This window comes from Castor canadensis, chromosome 9 (genome assembly GCF_047511655.1).
Source record: "Castor canadensis chromosome 9, mCasCan1.hap1v2, whole genome shotgun sequence".
NCBI lineage: Eukaryota > Metazoa > Chordata > Mammalia > Rodentia > Castoridae > Castor > Castor canadensis.
In genome coordinates, this window is record NC_133394.1 from 133,044,961 (window position 1) to 133,069,173 (window position 24,213).

General features: G+C 33.3%; 1 long non-coding RNA gene across 12 annotated transcripts in view; it reads right to left on the bottom strand.

Moving 5' to 3' along the window:
* The window catches only part of LOC141411000 (uncharacterized), a 483,550-nt gene that overhangs the window by 251,912 nt on the left and 207,425 nt on the right, over positions 1–24,213 (bottom strand). Inside the window, exon 5 of one of the 12 annotated variants that reach the window (XR_012435850.1) lies at positions 9,311–20,056. The exons of the other annotated variants lie outside the window; for them this stretch is intronic. This is a non-coding gene — a long non-coding RNA (uncharacterized lncRNA). Of the gene's footprint in view, positions 1–9,310; positions 20,057–24,213 lie in introns of those variants that run through there. 12 annotated transcript variants of the gene reach the window in all.

The window sequence follows — 24,213 nt, forward strand, 5'->3', positions numbered from 1 at the left end:
TCTAGAAAGAGCAGAGGAAATAATCATATTAAGAAAAATCAGACTAATTTCACAAGTTACTTATGTGTGTGGACATGGTTCTCTTATGGCAGCAAGCATGGTCACTTCCTAATTGTCTATATTTTCTGGAAGAATTGTTTGCATGTGAAATTGTCAAGCGAAAATTTGAACTCACTTTCTTTGATTAATCATTGGCTTAGGCTGCTTTGTTCTGCTATAACAAAATCCCACAAACTCAGTAAGGTATAATGAACAGAAATTATTGTTTTTTGCTTCTGGAAGTTCAAAGTCTAATATCAAGGAACCTGGTGAGAAACTTGCATCATCATATTAGAGGAAAATAGAAGGAGAGATGAGGGGGGGAGAGAGAGAGAGAGAAACTCCCATTAATCAAACATTTTTAAGAGCATTAATCAATTAAACACCTTCCACTAAGTCCTACCCCAATACTGTCGGATTGAGGATTAAGTTTTAGCATGTGTTTTGGAAGGGACAGAGCTATTCAAACCATAGCAGTTAGGTTAACACTGGAATAGTGTTATCTCCTAACACTAATGAAAAAGAGAAGCTAAGAGCTTAGTTTCTGGATCCCACTTCTTTCAGATTAATTGTGTGTTGCTGGCACACAAGCCTAGATTTTTTAATAGAGGTTAGTACTAAAATGTTTTCTTACAAAAGCTAAAGTAAGAGGAAAGTAGAACAATATTTGATTGTGACTCTGATCTCTTGTCTCATACACATTCACGTTAACTCACTCATGCTCACATCCCAGGCTTGGAGCTCACTGTATTGGTCTTGCTCATGATGTCTAATGCTTTGTGATGTCTCTGCAGCCTTCACTAAACTTATTCACTTGATTACATTAATGACAACATTTTAGCAAATCCCACCAAAACAGATTAGAAATTAAACATTTTTGTTCTTATGAAATGTTCAAAGCATTAATTTTACTCTTCCACCTTCTAATTCTGTTTCTCTTTTCTTCCGTCTTGCAAATAACAGATTCTGAGTTTCTTTTATTAACAAGCATTTTTTTTTCTGACCAAGAAGAAGGAGCAACAGTTCTATGCATGGAAATCTCCTTGTTTGGTATTTGTTTTCTAAAGTCAAACTACACTGAAGCAACCAGTCTAGGGTCCCTGGAAGAAGAGATTGAAGGCAACATGACCAGAAAGTATTTGTTTTAAGATAAAAAGAGAATTAGAAGACTGGAGAATGTGGATAGAATATAGTCCTGTAGTTAGGACCCTTAAATCTGTGCTATAAAGATTTTCCAGAGAAGGGTCAGGAAGCTCCAGTGATAAGGTGACTGGGTTCTTGGCAAAGATCATGCAGCAGAGAGAGAGCAGGACAGAAGAAGTCGATGTGATCACGTGAAATAAAGCCATAAGCTTCTTAGAGGGAATGAGTGGACATTGGTGATCAGAAACTGCAGAGTATATCATAGGGTTTTTGTTAGGTTATACATTCTTATGTTTTGCTGTCCATAGTCAACCATGAACTGTCTATCTGAAAAACAAGAAGGGAACACCTTTAAATTTAGAGGGTTTCTATAAATAATCACATTGAAATTAAAACAAAGCGTTTCTTACTTGTAGAAAATCAACTTTCTCTGATGCTTTTGTATAATATGTAGTCTATGCCAGTGACTTTAGGGCTGTAGATAGTGAAAAAATCAGGTAAGTAAAACTTAGACTGAAAGCTTTTTGCTTCCAGTGCTTTCTGCTGAAGAAAAGCTAACATGGAACTTCAGGCTTTGGATATTTGACCTGCAATGGGACCTAAACAAGCCCATGTCAAACCGCAGGAGACCACTCAAGTTCCTTGGTTTTAATATAACTTAATGTAACTTTGCTCAAGTTCAATAAAGGTCTCTCATAGCATTATGGGTTGATTTTTTTCAAGTGTGCTTTCATTTCTTTTCTAAATATTTCTTTTTCTTTCTTTTAAGGATGCAGCTTTCTTGAAGTATAAGTGACCTACAATATACTGCACATACTTAAATGGACAATTTGATAAGATTTCATATAGATAATTGTAAACATTAACTCATCATGAAAATCAAGATAATGAACACATTCACCCCAAAAGTTTCCTCTGTATCTCTCCCTTCTGTTTCTTCAGCCCATGTATACCCACACTGGTGTCCTGCAGCTGAGGTAACAGCTGGTTTCTTGTACCACAATAGATTAGTTTGCATTTTCCAGGTTTCATACAAATGTGGCTTTATAATATGTAATGTTTTATCTCAGGCTTCTTTCCCTCAGCATAATGATTTTTAAATTCATCCACTTTGTTGTGTGCATTGATAATTCATTCTTTTTTTGCTAAGTAGTATTTTATTTTGTGGTTATAGCAATATATTTTATCCATTTACCTGTTAATGGATATTTGGGTCATTTCCATGTTTTGCTTATTAAAAATAAAGAAGCTATGAACAAGTCTGTGTAGAGATAGGTACTTTCAACTACTCTAGAGATTAGTTTGGCTACATTCTAAGGTATGTATATATCTAACATTTTAGGACATCACAAAATTGGTTCCAAAATGGTAATATTCTATATTCCTATCAGATATATATGGTTTCTCTCTATTGTCACAAATGCTTGTTATTGTTATTCTTTAAAAAATAACAGGTGTATAAGCCTATCTCATTGTGGATTTCCCCAATAACAGATATTTTTATGTTTGTTTGCTGTCCATATATTTTCTATGAAAAGCATCCATTTCTTCTCGACAATTTATTTTTCTTTTTGACATTTGATTATTGTTTTTAGATTTCTTTGTATATATCAGATGCAAGTACATCACCAGATATATGATTTCCAAATGTGTCCTTTTGATGTATATGAAATATAGTTCACTCAATGTTTTTCAAAGTGCAGAAATTTAATATTTAAGAAATTATAGTTTACCAATTCGTTCTTCATAAATCATGAAGTAGAAAACAGAAAACCAATACAGAAAAATCACAGTGAAAATTTGGTACTTTGAGATCAATAGAACTGATAATTGGCCAAATTATTCAGAAAAAATAGAAATATAAATTATTTATATCATGAATTATAGAAGAAACATCTAAATATGCTAAAGATACTAAAAGTAATTTAAAATAATAACTTATGGCTATAAATTGAACATATTCACAGAAATGGAAAAAAATTCTTTAAAATCACAAACTATTTAAGAAGAAATAAGAGAGTAGCCTAAAATCTATTCATACAACTAACATTGCCATTTAAAACTTTCTCACAGAGAAAAGTCCAGGCTTAGATGGATATGTTCCTTATTTCTACAAACATACAAGGAATATATAAAACCAGTTTCATATAACTTTTCAGAAAATTTAAGAGAAAGGGCACACCTTTTAATATAGCCTGTGAAGACAAACATTATCTTGATGCCAAAACTAGAAAAATACTTTATAATAAATCTGTAGAACTGTAACATTAATGCATTGAGATGTAAATATTCTAAACAAAAATTAGCAAGAAAAACTAACAGTATATATAAAGATTATATCTCATGACCAAGTTATCCCAGGAATGCCTCCCTCCCTCCCTTCCTTTTATCCTTCTTTTCTTTTTTTCCCATTCTTCTATTCTTCCTTTCTCTCATTTCTAGTGTTTTTCTTCCATTTCTCTCCCTTAGGCAGCAATTCTCCTATACTCAGTATCCATTTTTGTTTATATATTCTTTTAAAATAGAAAGATAGATAAATAGATATATACATAGATAGATCTGTATATCTATTTATATTATATGTGAATATTTTTTAGTTTATAAAAGTGACATGCTTTTCATCCTCTTATTTCTGGCTGTTGTTGCTATTACTCTGGCTATGTTTATACAATCCAGCCATGCTCTGTTTTGTTATGTGTAGTTTATTCCTCACTGATAACTGCTACTTGGTGTGTATACACTACATTTCTCTATCCATTTTCTAAGTAAGGGCACCCAGAGTGCCTGTAATTCTTTATTACCTCATGACACTGTGTATTGAACATCCTAATATATGCTCCCTCTCTGGCCCTATATAAGAAATTCTGCATTATGTATTCCCAGGAGCAGAATTACTAGGGCAAAATGTATGCATAAGAGTAATTTGACCCTGTGTTACACTAGCTGACTGCTGTCCAGAATAGATTCTATAGTCTACAGTAACATCAGCAGTGCTTGAGAACCTTTGTAATCTAGCAATCATGAACATAGCTACAACTATCCAGCTTTTAACATTTTGCCAAGGAAAACAGGTGTAAGCTAATAGCTCATTGCCTTTTTCATTTGCATGTTTCTGAATTTTATTGACACTGTGCATCTCTGTATGTTCCTGTTAGAATTCTTGTGTTTCTCTTCCATAAATTATAGCTTAAAACCTTTAACCATTTCTTGAAATGCTGTGTAATTATTATCAATTTGTGTAACTTCTCATATTACATTTGTAAAAAGAGTAAGAAATATTCTAGCCTCACTTTCCCCACCTTAATTTGCTGAACATCACAGTTCAAATCTTATCTAAGCACACTCTGCCCAGAGAGATGTTATCCATTTTGCCATATATGACTCTATTCCTCATCATACTAGCTGCTGGATTAACACCAGAAGTATATGAAAACAGAGGCCTGCCTTGCTATTCCTGGTGGATGTGAAGTCCTCATACTAAAATTCAAGACCAGTGAATTATATTACTAATGCCCTGGTGTCCAATGTATGTTTAGGGAGCTTTGCATGCTGATAGGAACTGCTGTTCTACTGTTGAATGTCATATACATTATTCATAATGCATGGCAGTAAAACTGAATAATTAATATCTCAATATCACTGATAATCCACCCTCCCCTTCCACATACCAATATACAATTTAAAAATTCTTTTTGATGCAAGTCCAAAGCACATATCACACTGTGCAAAAGTTCTGCATTCTAAAAGATATATGTATGTGCTATAAATCTGAAACATAGCAATTGTGAGTCTTATAATTCATCAGCTACTTCTTCCAAGACCCCATAAATAAAAATGAGAAGGTTTACCTATATACTCTTGAAAATTGGAGAGTTGGTACAACTCTAGTAAATTATTCATTTTAAAAGAATGGCTATTGAGGCTAATGCATAACTCAATATATGGGCAGAAATTTACCCTCTGCACAATGCAATTTAAAAACAGATGTGTTACAGGATTTGAGTGTAAGAAATTATAAGAGGAATTTTTCAGAGAAGGATAGAGTCCTGGACCATGCATGACTTTCTGAGAATTAATATACTTAAAAAACAGGAAGGAAAGTTTTTCCTTGTCCAAGTAGATAATGGTGATATTGTTATAAGGAAATCCAGTGCTTCACTTAAGTGACATCCTTAGTACAACTGATTAATATTCATTTATTAGGTGAAAATCTATACTACTCTAGCAAGTTATCTAATCTCTTCAGAATACTGATTTTTGATTTAGAATCCTATAAACTAGTGCAATCTTGAGGTCAAAATTAATTATAGGGAATTATAAGAATTATATATTTGTAAGAAACAGTCAGAATTTGGGAAATTTCAATTTTATATGAGGCACAATATAGCATAACTATTATTCTTATTTCTAGTGGGGAGTATAATTGATATTTAAAAAGACAAAACACAAAGGCATAGACAGTGACTAGAAATGGAATCCCAAAACAGCAGTCTTGTCAAAGTGGCTTTAAATTAGGATGACAGGCAAGAAATATAAAAATAGATAAATGGAAATAGCCACGTTGATTAAAAATGGGTTTGTGAATTAGTGCCATTTGGAGGTTAAGGTCAAATTCTGATTCTATTCTGACATATTAGAAAATGTGTTATATTTTCACCCCAAGGAAATTAGGTATCCTTTATCTATTGGTACCAGGTTTCCCATGGAGGCATTTTTATTCCCCTTGAGAATCCAATAGCTTGCAGCATGAAGACCACATCTTCTCTTAGTAGATATTCACCCCGATATGACCAAGACAGAATTATTTCAACTTATATGTATAGGAGGGCTCCCTGCTGTTCTCAACATAGTGAGAGTCCTTGTTGCTCACTCTGCCTGAAGTTGTAGAGTTTATTTTTTTCCATTAACAGAAGAACATTTCATTTTAGCTGGTGTCCCTTTAGTCACTGAGGTGGCATTACTACTAACTGTAGCTTTTTGAAATGGTTACATTCAAGTTTTAGATCACAATCCTTATACCATTATTAACTGTAATGGTTTTCAAACAATACAACTCTAAGAGAGAGCCTGAGAATTACCCAGGAAAGGAAAGGTGGGAAAGTAGTTCTATTGAAAGGCAAGGATCTTCTGTGACTGAAAACCCTCCTTTATGCATTAACTGAACCCCAAATGGACCTTTCCTATTGACAAGCTAAAGGTATTTCTCAGAACAGAATAGTCAAGCAACAAAAACTCATTTCTTCCAAATTGAAGTGAATCACTAAAGTTACTGCTTGAAAGACTAACCTCCTCATAAGACAGGGCACAAAAGTTTAGCTATATTCTTTCTCCAACTGTGTGAAGTTAGCAGAAAACTGTCATTCATTCCTGGTCCTAATAGAAAGGGTCCCATTAAGCAAAATGGGAGAATAAATCCCAAATGGGATGTGATTCATCAGAGATGTCTGGTTTTTATCCCTTCCTACATCAATACCTGTTACTGCACTCTTGGTTATTCAGATTCTTTATTCCTCAAATAATTTAGATATTTGTGAAGACATAAATGAATACCCATATGAATTCAATTTAACATTTTTATCCTTTAGGATATGTGCAAAAATATAAAGTGTCAATGCGCAAAGTGATCCCCCATGGGGCTCTAGATGCACTTAACATATGTGTGTTCTATGCCATAGTCTGATGGACAGTGTCTCTAGGTTGACATTTCTTCCTGCTATTTTGCACAGGTTGACTGAGAAAGGTTAAAAACTGTGACAGTTAAGTGTTTCAACAGCCTTTGATCTTACTCAGAGCAATGCTTAGAATTTTATTCACACTTTTTCCATTGTGTGAATACGGATTCTCAGTAGTAACTATGGTTTTAATATTTTAATCCAAGGGCCATTACCATTCTATTAATAAATATACAAAATTACCTGGTAAAAATTAACAAGTTTTTCATACATAAATATTCTAGAACAACACTGCTATGTGTATCTAATCTTTATGTATTTGTCTGCATAGCTTTGAAATGAATTTCTTAATGTCTTGGTGGGCTTGACAATATTTCCTAAATTTCATAATGACGTCCTAGACTTCAAATAAAATATGATGTGGGATTCTAGTTCATCAAATTATTTAAGAAAGATATGCTATCAACCATCTAAAGAATAATGAAAATAACAAATCAACAAATGCTGATGTGTGTGAGGTACTTTGGTTTGGGCTGGCTATACCCATACACAGATTACATAACTATCTACATAGAAACTCAACAACAATCCTTTTTTAACTGCAAAGTGCTCAGGAAAAAATTTAAGATTTTCATGATTGCTCTATAGATTTTAAAATTATTTTCCTGTTTGTGTATTACTATATCAATAAGATAACTTATCCTACTTAGATAAATTTCCTGCTCAAAGTACTCATTAAATCTGCATTAGTCACCAAATGGTTGCATGTTAGTCACAGTATGACACTGTGAGTTCACCTACTCCTGTTGCTAAGATCCCAGCCAAATTTAAAATTCTGTGATGGACAAGAATAACCATCAACCAAAGTAAATTGAAGATGACATTTGGAACATTTATTTTGTTCTAATCACTGTACTTCTGTAGAGAAGGTCACCTCAATGACATTTAAAGTGGAAATGAAAGTTTAAAATTTATGTGAGAGAACAGTAGTGTCAACAGAGATCCAGAACTCAATAGTAAAGTTTTCATTGTAGTAGAAAGTAAATAAGGGAAGTCAGTCCTACCCAAGACTTTTTCTACAGAGGTAGAGTGCAGCATATAATGGTGAATAGCATCTGCGATTGAACTTGAGCTCTCCTGACATGGTTTTTGAGACAAATTATCACTAAAGTGGCATGGTCAGGAGAAAGACATCCAGGAGAATAGGGAAGCTAATTTAATTGCCTTTGTTCCTCAGTGACATCGCTTAAATTGAGTTTGTATTTTGTGAGAGTATAGGGATATTTACATGCTTGGGTTTTCATAAGTGGAAAATGAACTCAAAGCACTTGGCCTGTAGATAATGTATCACTTTATATTTGAAGGACAAAAAATGCAACAGGGAATCAAGAAAACAAATAAGAAAGTGCTTATTTCTATCATTTATTTTTCTTTCTCTCCCTCTCTCCATTCCTTCCTTCCTTCCTTCCTTCCTTCCTTCCTTCCTTCCTTCCTTCCTTCCTTCCTTCATTCCTTCCTTCCTTTCTCTTTCTTTCCTTTGAAGATACTGAGGGTTGAAATCAGGACTCCCTTGTTATGCTGGCAGTCCACCACTTGAGCCATGCTTCTAGACCTTTTCTACTGATGATTTTTGAATTAGGAACTCTTTTTATGTTTGGGCTGCCCTAGAGAGTGACTCTCTTATTTTTGCTTCCTTGAGTAGCTGGGAATAACAGGCAAGTGCCACAATGCCCTGTCATCAGTTGAGGACAGTAATTGTACAGTGGTCCTCTAGATTTCTTCCTCTCTAGTAGCTAGCATTACAGGCTTGGGCCACCAGGCCAGTCTCCTTCTTTCTATCATTTTCTTGGGACACTTTGGGCTGGTGATGCTAAAATGTAAAATACAATGCAATAAATATATTAGAAGAATTTAAATCTTTTTAGGAAGCTAAAATGTACACTAAATACAGATTCTTGAAGAAGAGCCACAATTCATAGCTATAGGGAAATAAATCCTACATGATCATCCATATATTTATTCACATCTTAAATAAAGGCATATTAAAAGTTCTTTAAAATGGTTCACATACAGACAAATTCTGTATTCATTTTATACTTGAAAACACTGAACCCTAGAAATGCTAAAATATTCTTGTGCCTACATATTTGGTCAATGGAGTAAGCAGAACACAAATTCAGATCTGTCTGTTTTCAAAATCTGGCTCTATGATTAGGTTCTATCTCATGCTTATATCCCAAGATTAGTGATTGTTTGGGTGGTGTGTGTGTTGTCAACAAGAAGCAACAAATGGTCTTTAAAAATAGAGTGGCCTAGAATTTCTTACGAATGTTCACAGAGGACTCACTTTTTTTGTTAAATAAGCTGTAGGTTTTATATATATATATATATATATATATATATATATATATATATATATATATATATATATATATATCTCTTTAGCGACATCCTCTTTTAGATTGGAAGCTTGTTGCAGTTGTCTTTCTGGTACAAACATGGTAGAAGACTTAATACATTATAGTGTCTGAATATAATTTGGAGATAATTGAAAAAGGCAAGGAAATCATCCCTGATTAAATTTGTAAATGGCTGTCTGGAGAACCATTATAATTTGTGAGGCTTTGTTGCTTAGAGAGTAAATAATACCAGTGACAGCATTTCCTCAGAGAACAGGAGATCAAATCTGTTACAAAGTAAGTGCCAATACTTCTTCTCAAAAACACAGCAGAAAAGACAGTGGTAATAAATGATGCTCCATTTGTTTCAATGTTTGTGACCTTCCTGGCTACTTATGAGCAGAGGGACAGCACTTAACCATTTCAATATAGTCGAACCAGTACATATTCCTGTTGTAATCAAAAGACTGAAATTCTCAAGGGCAGTATAAGTGGACCCCATACAATCTCACAAACCATACAAAGAAGTTTGGACTAAATTCATGTAATAATCATTTCATTTATCATATAAAGAAAATGACAATTAAAACTTTGTGACATACATTGCAAAACTATGACTTTTAAAAAGGTGACAGTTACTTGGCAATTATCATTACTGTCGGTATCTGGTAATGCAGGCAGTGTGTTGAAAAATATAATTTGTGGTCCTATACTTTGGATCTAACTCCAAAATCCAAGGTGCAGATTCTAACAAATTTAATTCTACCTTTAGCTCTCCTACAGCATATAAATTGAAAGCTAGGCAACTTGTCATTCAAATTAGTTATTAAAAATTGAGACCCTGGATCTCACCACTTTAGAATCTCAGAGTCAGCACATATGGAGAACAATTTATGAGCTGTGGAGTGCTATGGTCATATATACTGGTGTTGTCACTTTAATTAATCTGTGTCCTTAAAAAATAGTCATTTGTTATTTGAAAAAGAGTATTGTTCTATTCAGCTAGCAATATCAGGCCCTTATTGGGATCTTCATACATAGCTTTAATAATCATTTGACATTTGGAATTTTCTAGCTAACAATGTAATGCAATGATTCGTATCTTTTGAATAGATTATAAAATCCTAGAGGGTAGTCACCATGTTCTACATGCATTTTGTTAATTGATTAATTACTCTGACACAAAGTTGGAATGTTATAAGATTAGTAAATACCACTGACCGATGAATGAAAGTTCACACTTTACATTCACAGCAGTATGCGTTTGATAGTTATTGTTTGTGTTTTGTTTTAATTTTTTTTCAAAAATTGGACATGAAATGTAATAATATGTAAAGCATACAAGAAAGTGCCTGCAATAAAATAGATGGTATTATATATGTTTACTTTTATTTCTGCTTTTAATTTTGTTGTCTCCTAAAAGCATTTGTAGGAGAAACATGCACTATAGACTGGGCAAGATGCTTGTTTTTATATAGGCACTCATACACACCAGAATGGTATCAATGCAGGTGCTACTTATAACAAGACTTTGTGTGCTTAAATCTAGCTATCATAGCAACCTCTGAACACAGAAATACTGGCTGAGAAAGTCAGAGAAAGAATGATCTCCATACATTTCATTGAAAAAGGAACACAATGATTTGCTTTCATGTGGGATAATGTAACACACAAGTCCAGCTTCAGAAACCAGAATGCTGGCTTTTCGTTTTGCCTTTTACAACAATTTGTCCAAATTTTGTTTGGTTGATTGCACTGAATTGTCTTGTTTTTGGAAACAGCAACAGATTAAAAGAAACCTCTCTGCAGGAGAAAAATATGCCTCAGGGACAAGAATAAAAGAAAAGGAGAGAAAACATTAGTAATATGGCTAGTTATAGGAGTATTGTCTTTACAGTTTGTTTTCTTTTAAATCCCAGTGGCAGTTTTCTGAACTTACTTTGCTGGCCAAAATTCTTAATAGATTACCAAGAAATTAAAGCAGTCTTTATCAGTTAGAATTAGAGTATACCTAGTACAAGGGAAGAAGCAAATATGCAAACACATATACAAAGGTAAGCAGTACTTGAAAATTAATTCTATTTTCTAGTATGGAAAGTATGCAATAACTCAGAATAAATGATGATACTTTATACTCTAAGTCCATAACCTTAGAATATAAAAGCCTAGTTGGTGCTTGACTTACAAGAGCAAAACAAGCTTACAGTGCATGGGTCTGTGTTGTTTGGCAAGTAGTCAATAAAACTGTACCTTATGACTTTCTCTCCTAAAGGTTCTAATCAAAACAATTTATTTCAGGCATGTAAACCCTGCTTTTCAGACTGCAGCTATTGTCAGTGTGTACAGCAGCATCAGCAGTAGCTGATGCAATTTTTTGGACTGAAAGTCTCAGAGCTCCCCCATCTGTCTCAGTAATGGTTGGATTTTTATACTAGATCAATACTGCATGTCAACTATAGTATAAGGATTTTTTCCCCTAACCTTTATAAGAGCAATTTCCATGCATCCAATCCTGCCTATTGTAAAAGCCATGTCTAAAGATATTATGCTAAGGATTTGGGGTCAATAGATCTGGGAGTACATTAACTAACAGTTCACTAATTGTTGGGGCCAAGCATTCAGACATTATAGATGATTTGATATCTTACACTTTAGCCACAACACAAGAATATTTTTTTCATGCCAGAGGTTAACTTGCTTGCCTCTCTGAACACAGAACAGTGTGTAAAGACAAGAAAGAGATCTGTAAACAAGGCCACCATTTATTTTTGTGTTATCTGGATGTTCCAATCGGTTCTCTGAGAGTATTTTGCTCTCATCAGCAGTGGGGTAGGAGAATTGAATGTGATGTGTTTGTCTTAGTAAAAGGTATAACTAGATCCTAGGGGTAGACAAAGTGTTTTGCTTTGTTTCTGCTCCAGTTCTCTAGTGAGAAATAAAAGCAAGAGGATTCAATTCTTTTCCCTGCAATGGACTTGTAGCTGCCATGACTCACTGCTCAGAGTCACAGTGTACTGAATGCTGTGTACCACTGCCCCTTAGTGGTTGCCCAGTAGTAAACTTTTTAAAACACATCACATGTGTGCAGGTAAATAGAGCATGGAAGCTTTCCTTTCTGTTTCTTCAGCTGGCAACAGAGACTTGCTCTATGCGCCTGTCCTTTGCCAAGATGTTGCTTCCTTTTGTCAAGTTAATGTGATGCCTAGGAAAGGGAAAGTATCATAGAGCAGACATATCTGGAATGATCTATCCCCTCTGCTACTCTCTAACTGGATGACTTCAGGAATGTTGCCTAAGCCCTCTCAACTTAGTTATTTTCTCTTTCCAAAATAGAATCAGAAAATAACCTCACTGAACTATTGCTCTAAGAACAAACGAGTTAATGAAGGAGAATGGCGAGCAAAGCATCTGATATGGTGTCTAGTGCTATTAACATGAAGGTGATGATTATGGGAATGAAAATTTTGGAAATGCGATGGTTGCATTATTATTTTAAACAAGAAAATGCAAGAATGACATGCATATTTACTGCAATATTTATAAAATTACAAACACTTCTTGCCTTGAGTGACAACACGAGTAATGTAGCTCAATGGGTCCTCCATTCCAAATTACACACCAATTTAGTTGATGTGGGTTTTGGTTTGAATTATTGCTATTTAAATACTATTTTAATTCAAATCCTACATGTCTATTGGCACCCTACTGTATGGAAAGTATTATTCTGTTTAGTCAATATAAATTAAAATCTGCCCTTATCTCTAATTTGTTGAAGAGAGAGTATAAGCAATAATAAGAAAGACAAAGCATTTTTGTTAGTTGAGATAAGGATAACTATACAGGGAGATTCCTAGCATTGCTTCCATGTACATATGTGTTACATTCTAAGTTGATTGTTCTCTAACTGACCAGAAAATTCTACTTATTTTGGTTTAAGGAATCAGTGTAAAATGTGTGGCTCCTCAATAACAGCTTCTATATCAAAACTAAATCTTTTTACTCATTTTCAAGGTCATGCAATATCATATAATGTCTGCTAACCTCTTTAAAATGTCATTTTCATTACTAACTCCTTTTCACCACCAAACCTTCCATTTGCCTATCCTTTGATTCTACCAATAAAATACATTATACTTGAACATTTTAATCTATTCCTAAGTAATTGCCAACAAAATAATTGGTCATTGGAGCAGAAAACACCATAAATATCCCATTGGGATCATTCTGTATGTGAAAAACCTTGACAATCTTATTCAGATGTACAAATTACAAAGTAATAGTGAGAGAAAAATGATATTCTCCAAATTATCAAAGATGACATTTCAACTTGCCTACAAAATAGTCCCAAATATATGTCTATGTCTCTTCATCATCATAAATGACATCCAAATCCAAAACACCATCATCTCCCACCCAACTACTGCATTAGATTGTCGTTAATTTAAATTTAGTATTCACTGCTTTAAACCATTTTAATTTTTCATTTCATTAAAAATAAAATTCAGAAATATGTTCATGTATCACAGTTTCTTATAACAACTCCAGCTTACTTACTTCATACTCCTGTTCTGTGTAGTACTCTGCTTTAGTCACACAGCTTTGCCTGATCTTATAAAAACTATAATCTCTCCGATTACAGGGTTTTTACTCTTTCCAATATTTCCTGGAAGGCAGATCTATGACTTTCCACTGCTCACATCACTCCCAAGGGTTTTATTCAAAGTTCTCCGTATAGAGTCCTGGTCTTGGTTAAGCAAGTTTAATTAGGTCCTTTTCTTGTTTCCATTCTCTAACACATTATCTTATCATGCTTTGTTGCATGTTACGGTAATCATAAGTTATTATAACTTTAGCCTACTTATTTTTATATAGTTTATCTCATAGAATCTCATTGCCTTTTCATTCCTAATGCCTTAAACAGTGTAGATATATGAAATATTTATTACATGAAAGAATGAATTATTCAGTAAAGACTAAGTCACAGGGAATGAAGCTGAAATAAGAACAACTGAGTAGGCAAAGTTAACAGGAAGAACAAAAAAAAGAAGATGATTAATTGAGAAAAGCATGAATATCACACATACCAAGGATGAAGACAAGAAAATTTGAGGAGACATAGCTCATATTCAGATGGTCATATTTATAATAAAGGGCAATTTAAATTCAGCATATCAATAGATATGTGATATGCCTTGGAATCAATCTTTACTTCCTGTAAACTTCATAGGCTCTGGGGAATCAGCTGAAGGATATAGAAATGTGAAGGAGTGTAAGCAGACTATACCTGGTACTTACAGGTGGCTAGACCAGCATCAATGTGAATTTATGTAGCACAACAGTGACATATGCAAGTTCAATACTACATTGTGGGATCTGATTCCAGATCTTACAGATCTTCAAAGTTCTAGCACACATGGAATCATGCAACATTGCTAATCAAAGTCAACAACCTTGTCATTTGTTGATATGGTTCTCATTTTAACAAGTTGGATTTTAGTATCAGGACTCTGCTCCTTAACAGGAGAATGAAAGAGGGAAACAGTGAGATGAAAATATGTGAAAGAAAGTGGGATCGAAATCCTGGAAATAAAATATAAGAATGAGATTTTAGGAATTCTTTCATATGAGTAGGTCAAAAATCTAGTAAAACCAGAATAAAGGAAGAAAGAGTAAGACTAGTAGTATCGGATATGGGGGTTCAGACTGATTTTAAGAATGTCTTTAAGCCATTTACCCAAGGTGTTGATGCTGTATCTGTCTCTGTAGATGTGAAACAAGGGCCTTAAACTGAGAAGGGGAGAACTATAAAACCGAGAACTCAAATGGTTCAGGCAAAAAGGTAACAAATGCTTGTATTCTAGTCAAGTTTTTTTTGATACTTGTGGAAAAGATAATAACCATACACAACTGAAAAATAAAATAAGGGAATATTAACAGTTCTAGTTGTCCACACAGCTTTCTTCTCTGAGAACATAAATTCCATGCAATCAATCAACCAATCAATCAACAGAGGCTTATTCAAATGTCCATGAAATGATGTGGCTGATTATAATGAACTTCTGTTGTATGGATGCAGCAGAGTATTCATGGGACAAAACTGGAAAACTAGAATAAAGAGACTTAGAATACACATCAGAGTCAAAATGGGAGAAGGTGATCATTGTACATATTAAAAACTTAAAGGAGTGGTACACAATATATTTTTAATTGAATGTTGGACCTCGGTGGTGTGTAATAAGTTTAAACAACTATAATACTAATACACATATTCAGAGATATACTTTGGAATTCTGGGAAAACACTTTTAGATTAGACATTTATGCTGTTTTACTTGCAAACTAAACATTTTTGTATCCTGTATCTTGCAGAGAATACTGAGGTAGTTAATATCTTCTAGGGGGTCTGTTGTATGTAAAATTAGAAGATTCTGCTACTTTTCAGTGATCTAAATGTGATTTGGTGCAGACACGGTATGTCTCCTAGGTTAATATTTGTTCTGTAGAACATACCTTTGATTTTAAATCCCAAATTCCCTCAGTATGTGCCTATTCCCCAATACAATGGTTTTCAGCTAGTAATCAAATAGAGCACTTTATGACAGAAAGTTCTTGAGTGACATTTCAAATATAATTGGTAGAAAGACATAATCACATAGGGAAGTTTTGAAAAACCTGTGGATTCCCAACAGCTGTAAAGAATTCTATGGGTTCTTTGGAGATGCATCTAGCAGAATATACCACATGAGTCTTTGCTATATTGGTCTTATTCTGATCAACATTCAATTGTGCCTTTAGATTTAGGCATTGTTTTTCCTATAACTGTAACATGAATCTCAAAGAAACAGAGAAATCATTGAAGAAAATTATATAACAAAAATAAAGCAGATGAGAAAAGTAATTACCATCATAAAAACATGTCTCTGTGTATAAAACAACTGTTGTTAATAAGCATATTGATTTGTGAGAGATCAGCTAGTAATGTTTAAAGAATTTTGTGTTTTTACATGGTAGTTGGATGCTTTTTGTTTTGGAATTTTACAGTTTATTTACATCTTTGGGAATTATTTGATAGTCTTGAATATGCCTGGAACACTCATAGTTCTTCCCATTTCAGATAATAAGAATTTGAGACTATTAGAATTATAGCATAGAAAGCTTGACTTTCAGTAAGGAATGACTAATTCTGACTGTACTTCTTCTGAAGCTCTGAATTGTCAAGTGGACTGATCAATTCTTTTCCTTAGGTTTGAAGATCATTTTTTTGGTAATAAGTTTCATATTTCTTCAGGATTGTTCTTGCAGCTTTCCCACCTTAGAATGATGACAATACATCTTAGTAAATCCCAGACACTAATTTCTCTCATTCTGTAGCTACGTATTATGTTATAGTCACATTTTACTAAAAAGAAATTGGAAAATGTGGAAAGGAAGAGCTGTGAGAATGGAATTTAATTTTGCACTATATATGTTTCTTATATGGACCAAAATCCATAATGTCTTACTTTACTTAATTACCTTAGAAATTTGAATAAGACCCTCATTTACAGAGTAATTATATGTTATCTGAGAAACAAGAGGAGGAGCTTTTACTCATGTTGAGGTAAAATATAAGGAATTTACACATGAATTGTTTATAGGAGGTGGATAATCTATCCTAAAAATATTTCTTTAATATTACTGAATAAATAGCAAAATTAATTGATGGTAAAATTGAAATAATTCTTTTAGTAATTCATATGTTACATTTGGGAAAAAGCTTTAAGTTTCAACTTAATGCAGACATACACTTCTTGTTATTGACTTTCCCTATTATCAAGCAGTTTTCATAGGTGTCTGCACTTTCCAAGTATACAACTTCCTCAAGCATGGCAGCATTCACAGGGAAGAAAAGATATTGTATTTCTTGACTACGCAAATAATGACATTACCCTTTTAAATTCGTTTCAATAATGGCTTAGAATGTAGCCAATGAAGAAATGAATACAAAATGCTAGAACCCTAAAAAAAGTTGTCTGAATTAAGACATCATTTTGTAGTATGGATAATGACTTGTATCCTAGCAACTCTCAGGGCCTTCTGAACATGATGTTCGCAAACCTGCCTTTTGTCCGCTTTTTAAAAATTTTACTTTTTTAACAACTATGACTCTATGGCTTGGTAACAAGGATCCCATTCCCACCATTAAAGTAAACTGATATGTCATTTTGCTGTGTTTGGGGATAAGGCTCTGGGAATCAAGCAGAGGATCTTGCATATGCTAGGCAAGCTTTCTACCACTGAGCTACATCTTCAGTCATCATTTACTTCTTCGCAAAATGAACTCTATTTAAATGAGTTATCTGATGTTGAATATAAATATTCAAACAAAACAAATAAGCACAATACTTGAAATATCATTATTTCTGATAAACTTTTATAAATGTGTATGGAATATCACCAGGAGCCTATTCATCCTGATAAGGAAAATACAAGCTTGTCTTTGGCAATTTCTAAGATATTTTTCTGCTAGAAAAAAATTTCAAGGACACTTGGTGAATGATTTAATATGCTGCACATGATAATTTAGTACATTTTGCAGAACTCAAAGAGTTCTATTAATCAGTAATATTAACTTTATGTTTTCCATATTTATAATTTCCCTTCTGTGTTCATAAAGATTGTAAGTAATGGTTCCCAAAATTTCTCAGTTGGTTTAAATACTGTAATTCATAGTGTTGTCTATGAAATAGAATAGAAAAAAAACAGACACTGAGAATTATGTACCTATAAAATTGAAATTCAGAACTTTTTGTACATCAGATATAATCTTTAACAAAGAAGGCACCACCAAGATGAAAAAAGGAGTCAATGTTCCAAGAAAAGTACATTTGTATAAAAAAAAATAAAATTGAGCAAAATTGTTTCCATTAGGTATTTTTTCTACAAATTAGGAAATGACTCATTATTCAATTTTAACAGTAGAACACCTTGCTCCTGCTAATGCAACATATTCTGTATGATAATTACTGAAAAATTATTTCCCTATATTAACATACTGTGAAAAAGACCAGAGAAGTAAAGAATATTTACATCATTATAACTAACATGAAAATTAGCTGAACATTTAAATGTATAAAACTCATGGCACACAGTATAATTTGTGATTCAATCAGGACATTTCAAGCAAATTGAATAATTGTCCCTAATCTTCTCTTTGGTCTGTGCATTTAGATATTCCTTGGGTGATATGTTACAGAAAAAATGATATGATTAACACGGATCATACTTGTTATTCTTAGAGAAGATAAAATAAAGTAAACACAAATAATGTATAGTATTCAATAATGACAGTAGATTTTTAAGGGAAATGTCTTTGTTATACTATAAAGAGTTCAGAGGATGTACATTCATACTCAGTGCTATTTTGTGAGTTGGTTTAAGGTCCAAGACAGTCAGTCTCGGATTATTAGGATTAATTTAAGATTGTTCTGGCAAATGTCCGTGGTCTAGTCTCTTCTAGAAAAGGTTGGTAGAATTTACTTAAAACCAGTTTTTCCTATATCAGTGGTCTGGCTTAGTGTCTCCAAGACAGTGATCAAGACATTAACACATTCAGTTCTGGTTCACATAGACAATAAGGTCATACACACATAAACACACAAAAGGGAAAGATTGGTTTTATATTAGTGATAAAATTTTTTTATTACCACGAACTTGTTAACTGAAAAATAACAATTATAAATAAAATAGTACAAAAGGCATAATTATAAAGCTTTTGCTTGAAAATCACATCTACGAGTAAAGAACTTAATTTTGCAAATCTTTAATCTAGATCTCCCAGAGACTTTTTGACATCCAAAATAGTGAAGAATGAGATCCAGGCACCAGGGTTGTTCCAATATCCTAACTTGTTGACATCACATGCAGCATAATTGTATTACTTTGCTTGCACATTCAAAAGGAAGTATATGAGAGCATTTTTCCATATATCTACATTTGGGAATGCAAAATATTTCATAGCAGAAAGACCCAGAAGTAGCTTAAATCTGGCACATTTGGGGTGGAATTTCTTAATATTCTCCAAACACATAGAATGCATGCTCACATTTTTCAAAAGAAAATAATACAGGACACTCCTGTACCAGGTGTTACTGTCTTGGTTTCTAATTGCAGACCTTCCACAAGCTACTTGCTAGGATTCTGAAATACAAAACTATATAGCAGAATGATGTAAGGAGAATTGGGGTTTATCAACAGGACAATGAGGGATATTGTTCAAATCACAGTGTGAAAAGACCTAAAACCCTATTACACAATGAAACAGTCGTAAGTGGTGAAAATTATGTGGAACAATAGCAATATTTAAAAGTTTAAGCAAGTATTCTTAAGGGCAAGCAGCAAGGAAAAAATCTAAATCTCAGTAAGAGCATGATAGACTATGTGAGATGAGCCACAAACACCACTTTCCTCTTCCTCTCCAAATCCCTCTTCCTCCACCTCTACACTCTCTCTCTCTCATCCTATCATAACAGATCATCATGATGGAAACACCATCATGGGTGATAAACTGAAGATAAGGTTTTCTCTACTTCTAGGTCCCAATCAAGGGCTACCACTTCTTGAAAGTGACAGTCCATCAGCAGCTCCCATCAACTCTGTTTTGTTATAGCAGAAGTTGTCTTCGAGGTGAGCACTACTGAGAGGTATAGCTCCCTTCATCCTTCAACCTTTCACTCATAGGGTGGAGTCTGCTCCAGGCACAGCAAGAAGAGAAAACTGGAACCTTGAATTTCTTCACCATGCTAACTTTTAGGGTGGAGTCTCTCTGGTGAGAGAGGCAAACAGAAAAAAAAATAATAATCACAGTCAGACATCTATTTTGAGCATCCTGCTTGTGACCCAGGGATGTCACTCTGAAAAAGTGGATCTTTGTTGCAGTTCCTAGCTCCAGAACAGTGGTTCAGAAATTACTCTCAGGCAGAAAGGCAAGTTACAAGCACAAAAAGCTCTAAAGCTCTCTCCAAATAAACTAACTTTATTTGGAGCAGTGTACAGGAAGTTCATATATAATGATGGTAGAAAAATAGTGGATATTTGCTAATAACCAATTAAGAAAATACTGGTGGCTCCATTAACACAACAAGCTAAATTGTATGTCAGCTAATTTCCTAAAGAAACCCAGGGAATAATGCAGTTGACAAGAGCCCTCCTGACATCAAAGCAGACTTCAAAGACTGGTCTCTAAAATTACCCCCATAAGTGGGTAATGCTTCATTATTGACAAATAAAAAATTATTCATTTTAGTAATGGAATTTCATTTTTACAATAAAAAGTACTTACCCATACTAGAACAGGGATGAACCTTGAGAATATTATGTTAATAGATAAACAGAAGTCACAAAATATTACGTATAACACATTTCCATTTACATGGATACACAGTACAGGAAAATCCGTACATAAAGTGGTTGGCTTGAGTTCAGGGTGCTAGGGTTAGTGTGATATGGAGTGGCTCCTAATGGGTACAAGGTTCCTACTTGAAGTGATAAAAATATTCTTAAATTGATGTGATTGTTATTGCACAACTCTATAAATTGCTTGAGAATAATTTATATCCCTAGAAAGCTGTTATTTTTACATAGATATTTGGTGGTTCACATGATCAATGGAATGACCTGAGGCACAGAATCTGAAAAACATCAGGAAGAAACTGGAATCACAGCTAGAAGGAATTCATAACCTTTGAGGCACCACTACTAGCTTTCCTTGATATTATTATATGTAAGAAACTTTCTCACTGATAGCACCATCCAAAAGTATCCTCCTATCAGCTTGTTGCTTAAATCATTAACTTGTAAGTCTAAAAACTAAAATGGCTGTACCTTCCTGATTGGTCATCTTATGTTGCATTCTGCGGGATTTGTATTCTCCTGTATTAGAAGGCAAATTTTGGATCTTTATCAGTTAAGAGTTATTCAAACATAGAAAACAGACTCACATATGGGTGACCAATGATGCCACCTGTACACTAATAAAATAATAAAGATAATAGCACATGTAATCTTCACCAAATGGAAGACATTGTTCTTAGAAGTTTACATATTTTAATTCACTTATTTTTCCCATGAATTATGTGAGGTGATCACTTTTATTAAAATGCATTGTTTTCCAGATAAGGAAATTGATACACAAATAGTGTAAAATTTTCTTGATTCTTTGTAAGTAAAAAGTAAACATAAGTTAAAGCAAGAGATTGTCTCTGGAAACCATGTTCTAAACTACTGTCAAGTTCCTCTTTCCTTATAAATAACAACGTTTTTGTAAGTCAACTTAACTATCTGAGATTAATTTTGATCAATACTCAGAAATATATGTTTTCTGCTATGCATTCTCACTGAAAAACAGGTCAACTGACTCCAGATTCTCCATTATTTTACTACTGTAAAACTATCTTAGATGCTGTGGGAGGAATTATCGTAAAAGTAAGAAGAAATATAACCTTTGTTTTCAAAAACCTTACAATATAATGAATTTTTGCTACATGACTACACAAAGTAACTTAACTTACATTAAATGAGGTCATACTGCTTCAAATTTTTTAATTTTGAAATACTATCTTTAAAATAAATATCATGCAGAAGCAGACAATATAACAATAAAAACATAAGTGTTCTAATACAAGCATGGGTTTCAGAATTTCAACTGTTCCACTTAATCCTCTCCCTGGTCCTACAAGACAATTTCTTGTAGCATCTGTGAGAAAACACTTCATACACTTTCAGTTTGAAAATAGAATATGATATATTCATTGAGAAACATAGGAATAAAGATTTATGGGGCTTTCTAGGAATACAGATAGCTTTGAGTTAAGGGGAGTCCAAAAATGATCCTTAAAGAGGTTGGCACTTGAAGGAAGCCTTAACAGGTGCAGACAGGTAGTGGCAATAGAGCTTGGGAGAGAACTATTATGACACAGGCTCACAAACTGTTCAGAAGACAAGATGATATAGTTTTGTTTGTACATAGATTATATAAACAAATGACATGGGGAACAAATGCGATGACATGAAATGGCTCTGTTTTATTGACCATGAATTACCAATGTAAGGCTTTTATATGGTTTGAAAATAACAGAAATCACTGAATTTGTTGATCAGAGGGTGATATGATCAGAATTATGTTTTAGGAAAATAAATTACCTTGTAAGTTAGAAGATGTTAAAAGAAAGGTAGAATATAGCCTGACTAGTAAACTGTTAATAAGATTTAGTTAATTGGGTCTTAGCAAGCACAAAGCCCTGTATTCAAGCCTCAGTACCTCAAAAAAAAAAAAAAACTAGATGAGTATTTCTTGCTGCCAGTTAAATGAAGTTTTTAAAAGACAATATGAATAATTAAGTCTTCTCCTCAATAAAGACATTTCCCCCCATATGAATAAAAACAATGATTTATTAAGTAGGAAAGGAAGAAAACAGTATCTATAGGACATATGAATCATACATGGACTAAAATATTAATAGGAAAATAAATAAATACATGATGTTGTGTGGAGACATAATCTATGTAATTTGATTCATTTTTGGAACATGGGGGAAATTAAAAAGGTTGTGGTTAACAGAAATTAAAAAGGTGAGAAGGTAGTGGAGTGTTTGAGAAAAAAATAATGTTTATTTGATCTTTTTAGTGAAAGACAATATTGAGGTGATATTAAGCTCTGAGTTGAAATTATAAATCATAACTTTATGAGATTTCAGAGCATGTATGCCTATTTAGGAATTATGCTTAAGGTTCATGACAAATGAAAGTAAAATAAGCCATGTAAATTTTTGGGACTAAAGGAAGAAAAGTTGCACAAAACAAAAGAATAGAGTTTATACTAAAGATTTCAAAATTTTATATTAGCCTATTTTATATTTAGCCTATTACTGTGTAAAGTCAATCTTTAAAGTCTATTATGATAATTGAGGTAATACATACAAATACATCATTTATAAATTATAAAACACTCTAAAATCTGTCATTACTCTGAAATTTTAAATGAGGCAGAGGAGAGAATTCATCAATCCAACATTGTAGGTAATGAAATAGAAAACAATACTAACAGTAACTTTAGTTTTAATAGTACCGTGTAATTCCACTGATTTTTTTGTCTTAGTTGATGCTCATATTGATCCTTTGAAGAAAGAAAAGTAGATATCATTTCCCTAAGTTTTTAAACAACAAAAGTGATATGCAAGTAATCATTTGCAGACATCATTGAGTTTTCAGATGTGACTGAGGGAAAATATTCTGAATCATTTAAAGAAAAGAAATTTGCTGGAAGCAGTGTCAGTGTTTCTTGTTCCAAAAGTAACTTTGCCAAGGTCAGAAATCAAGTGACTGTGTTTATACTTTGATTTTTTTCAGTCCACCATATTCAGTATTTCTCAAAGTTATAACTGTAAAAGGATTGGTTGTATCAAAATAAGCATATTTCCAAATAAAATTATTAATATTGACATTCACTTTTTAAGTTTGCTGAATATTTTTTGGTAGAGTAAGTTGTCAAGTCAGGTATTTAGGGCATGAATATGAATTAAAAAATCAATGGCCCATGTTTCCCCACTGCTATTTTCTCTCTCATTCCCCAATATAACAGAGATTCATTAGTTACTAAAGCTGGCAAGAAATTATAAATTGCTAATGATATAATAATGCTGAAGCCTTGTTACCTAGACACAACAGTCTGCCATTCCACTACTAATTTTCTTCTAGTATTTTATGCAAAACCTTCTGACATTGGTATCCCCAGTCAAAGATACATTATGCATAATGTAATAAATATTCAGAAAAAGTATTATGGGAATGAGAAAGATATAGATGAAATTTTTTTTCAAATGAAAGTGATGTGGAAAGCATCTTGGATAAGGTAGAACTTGCTGATGGCATTGAAGGGAAGGAAATTTAGACAGGAATAAACATGATATGGGGATAAGTAGGACA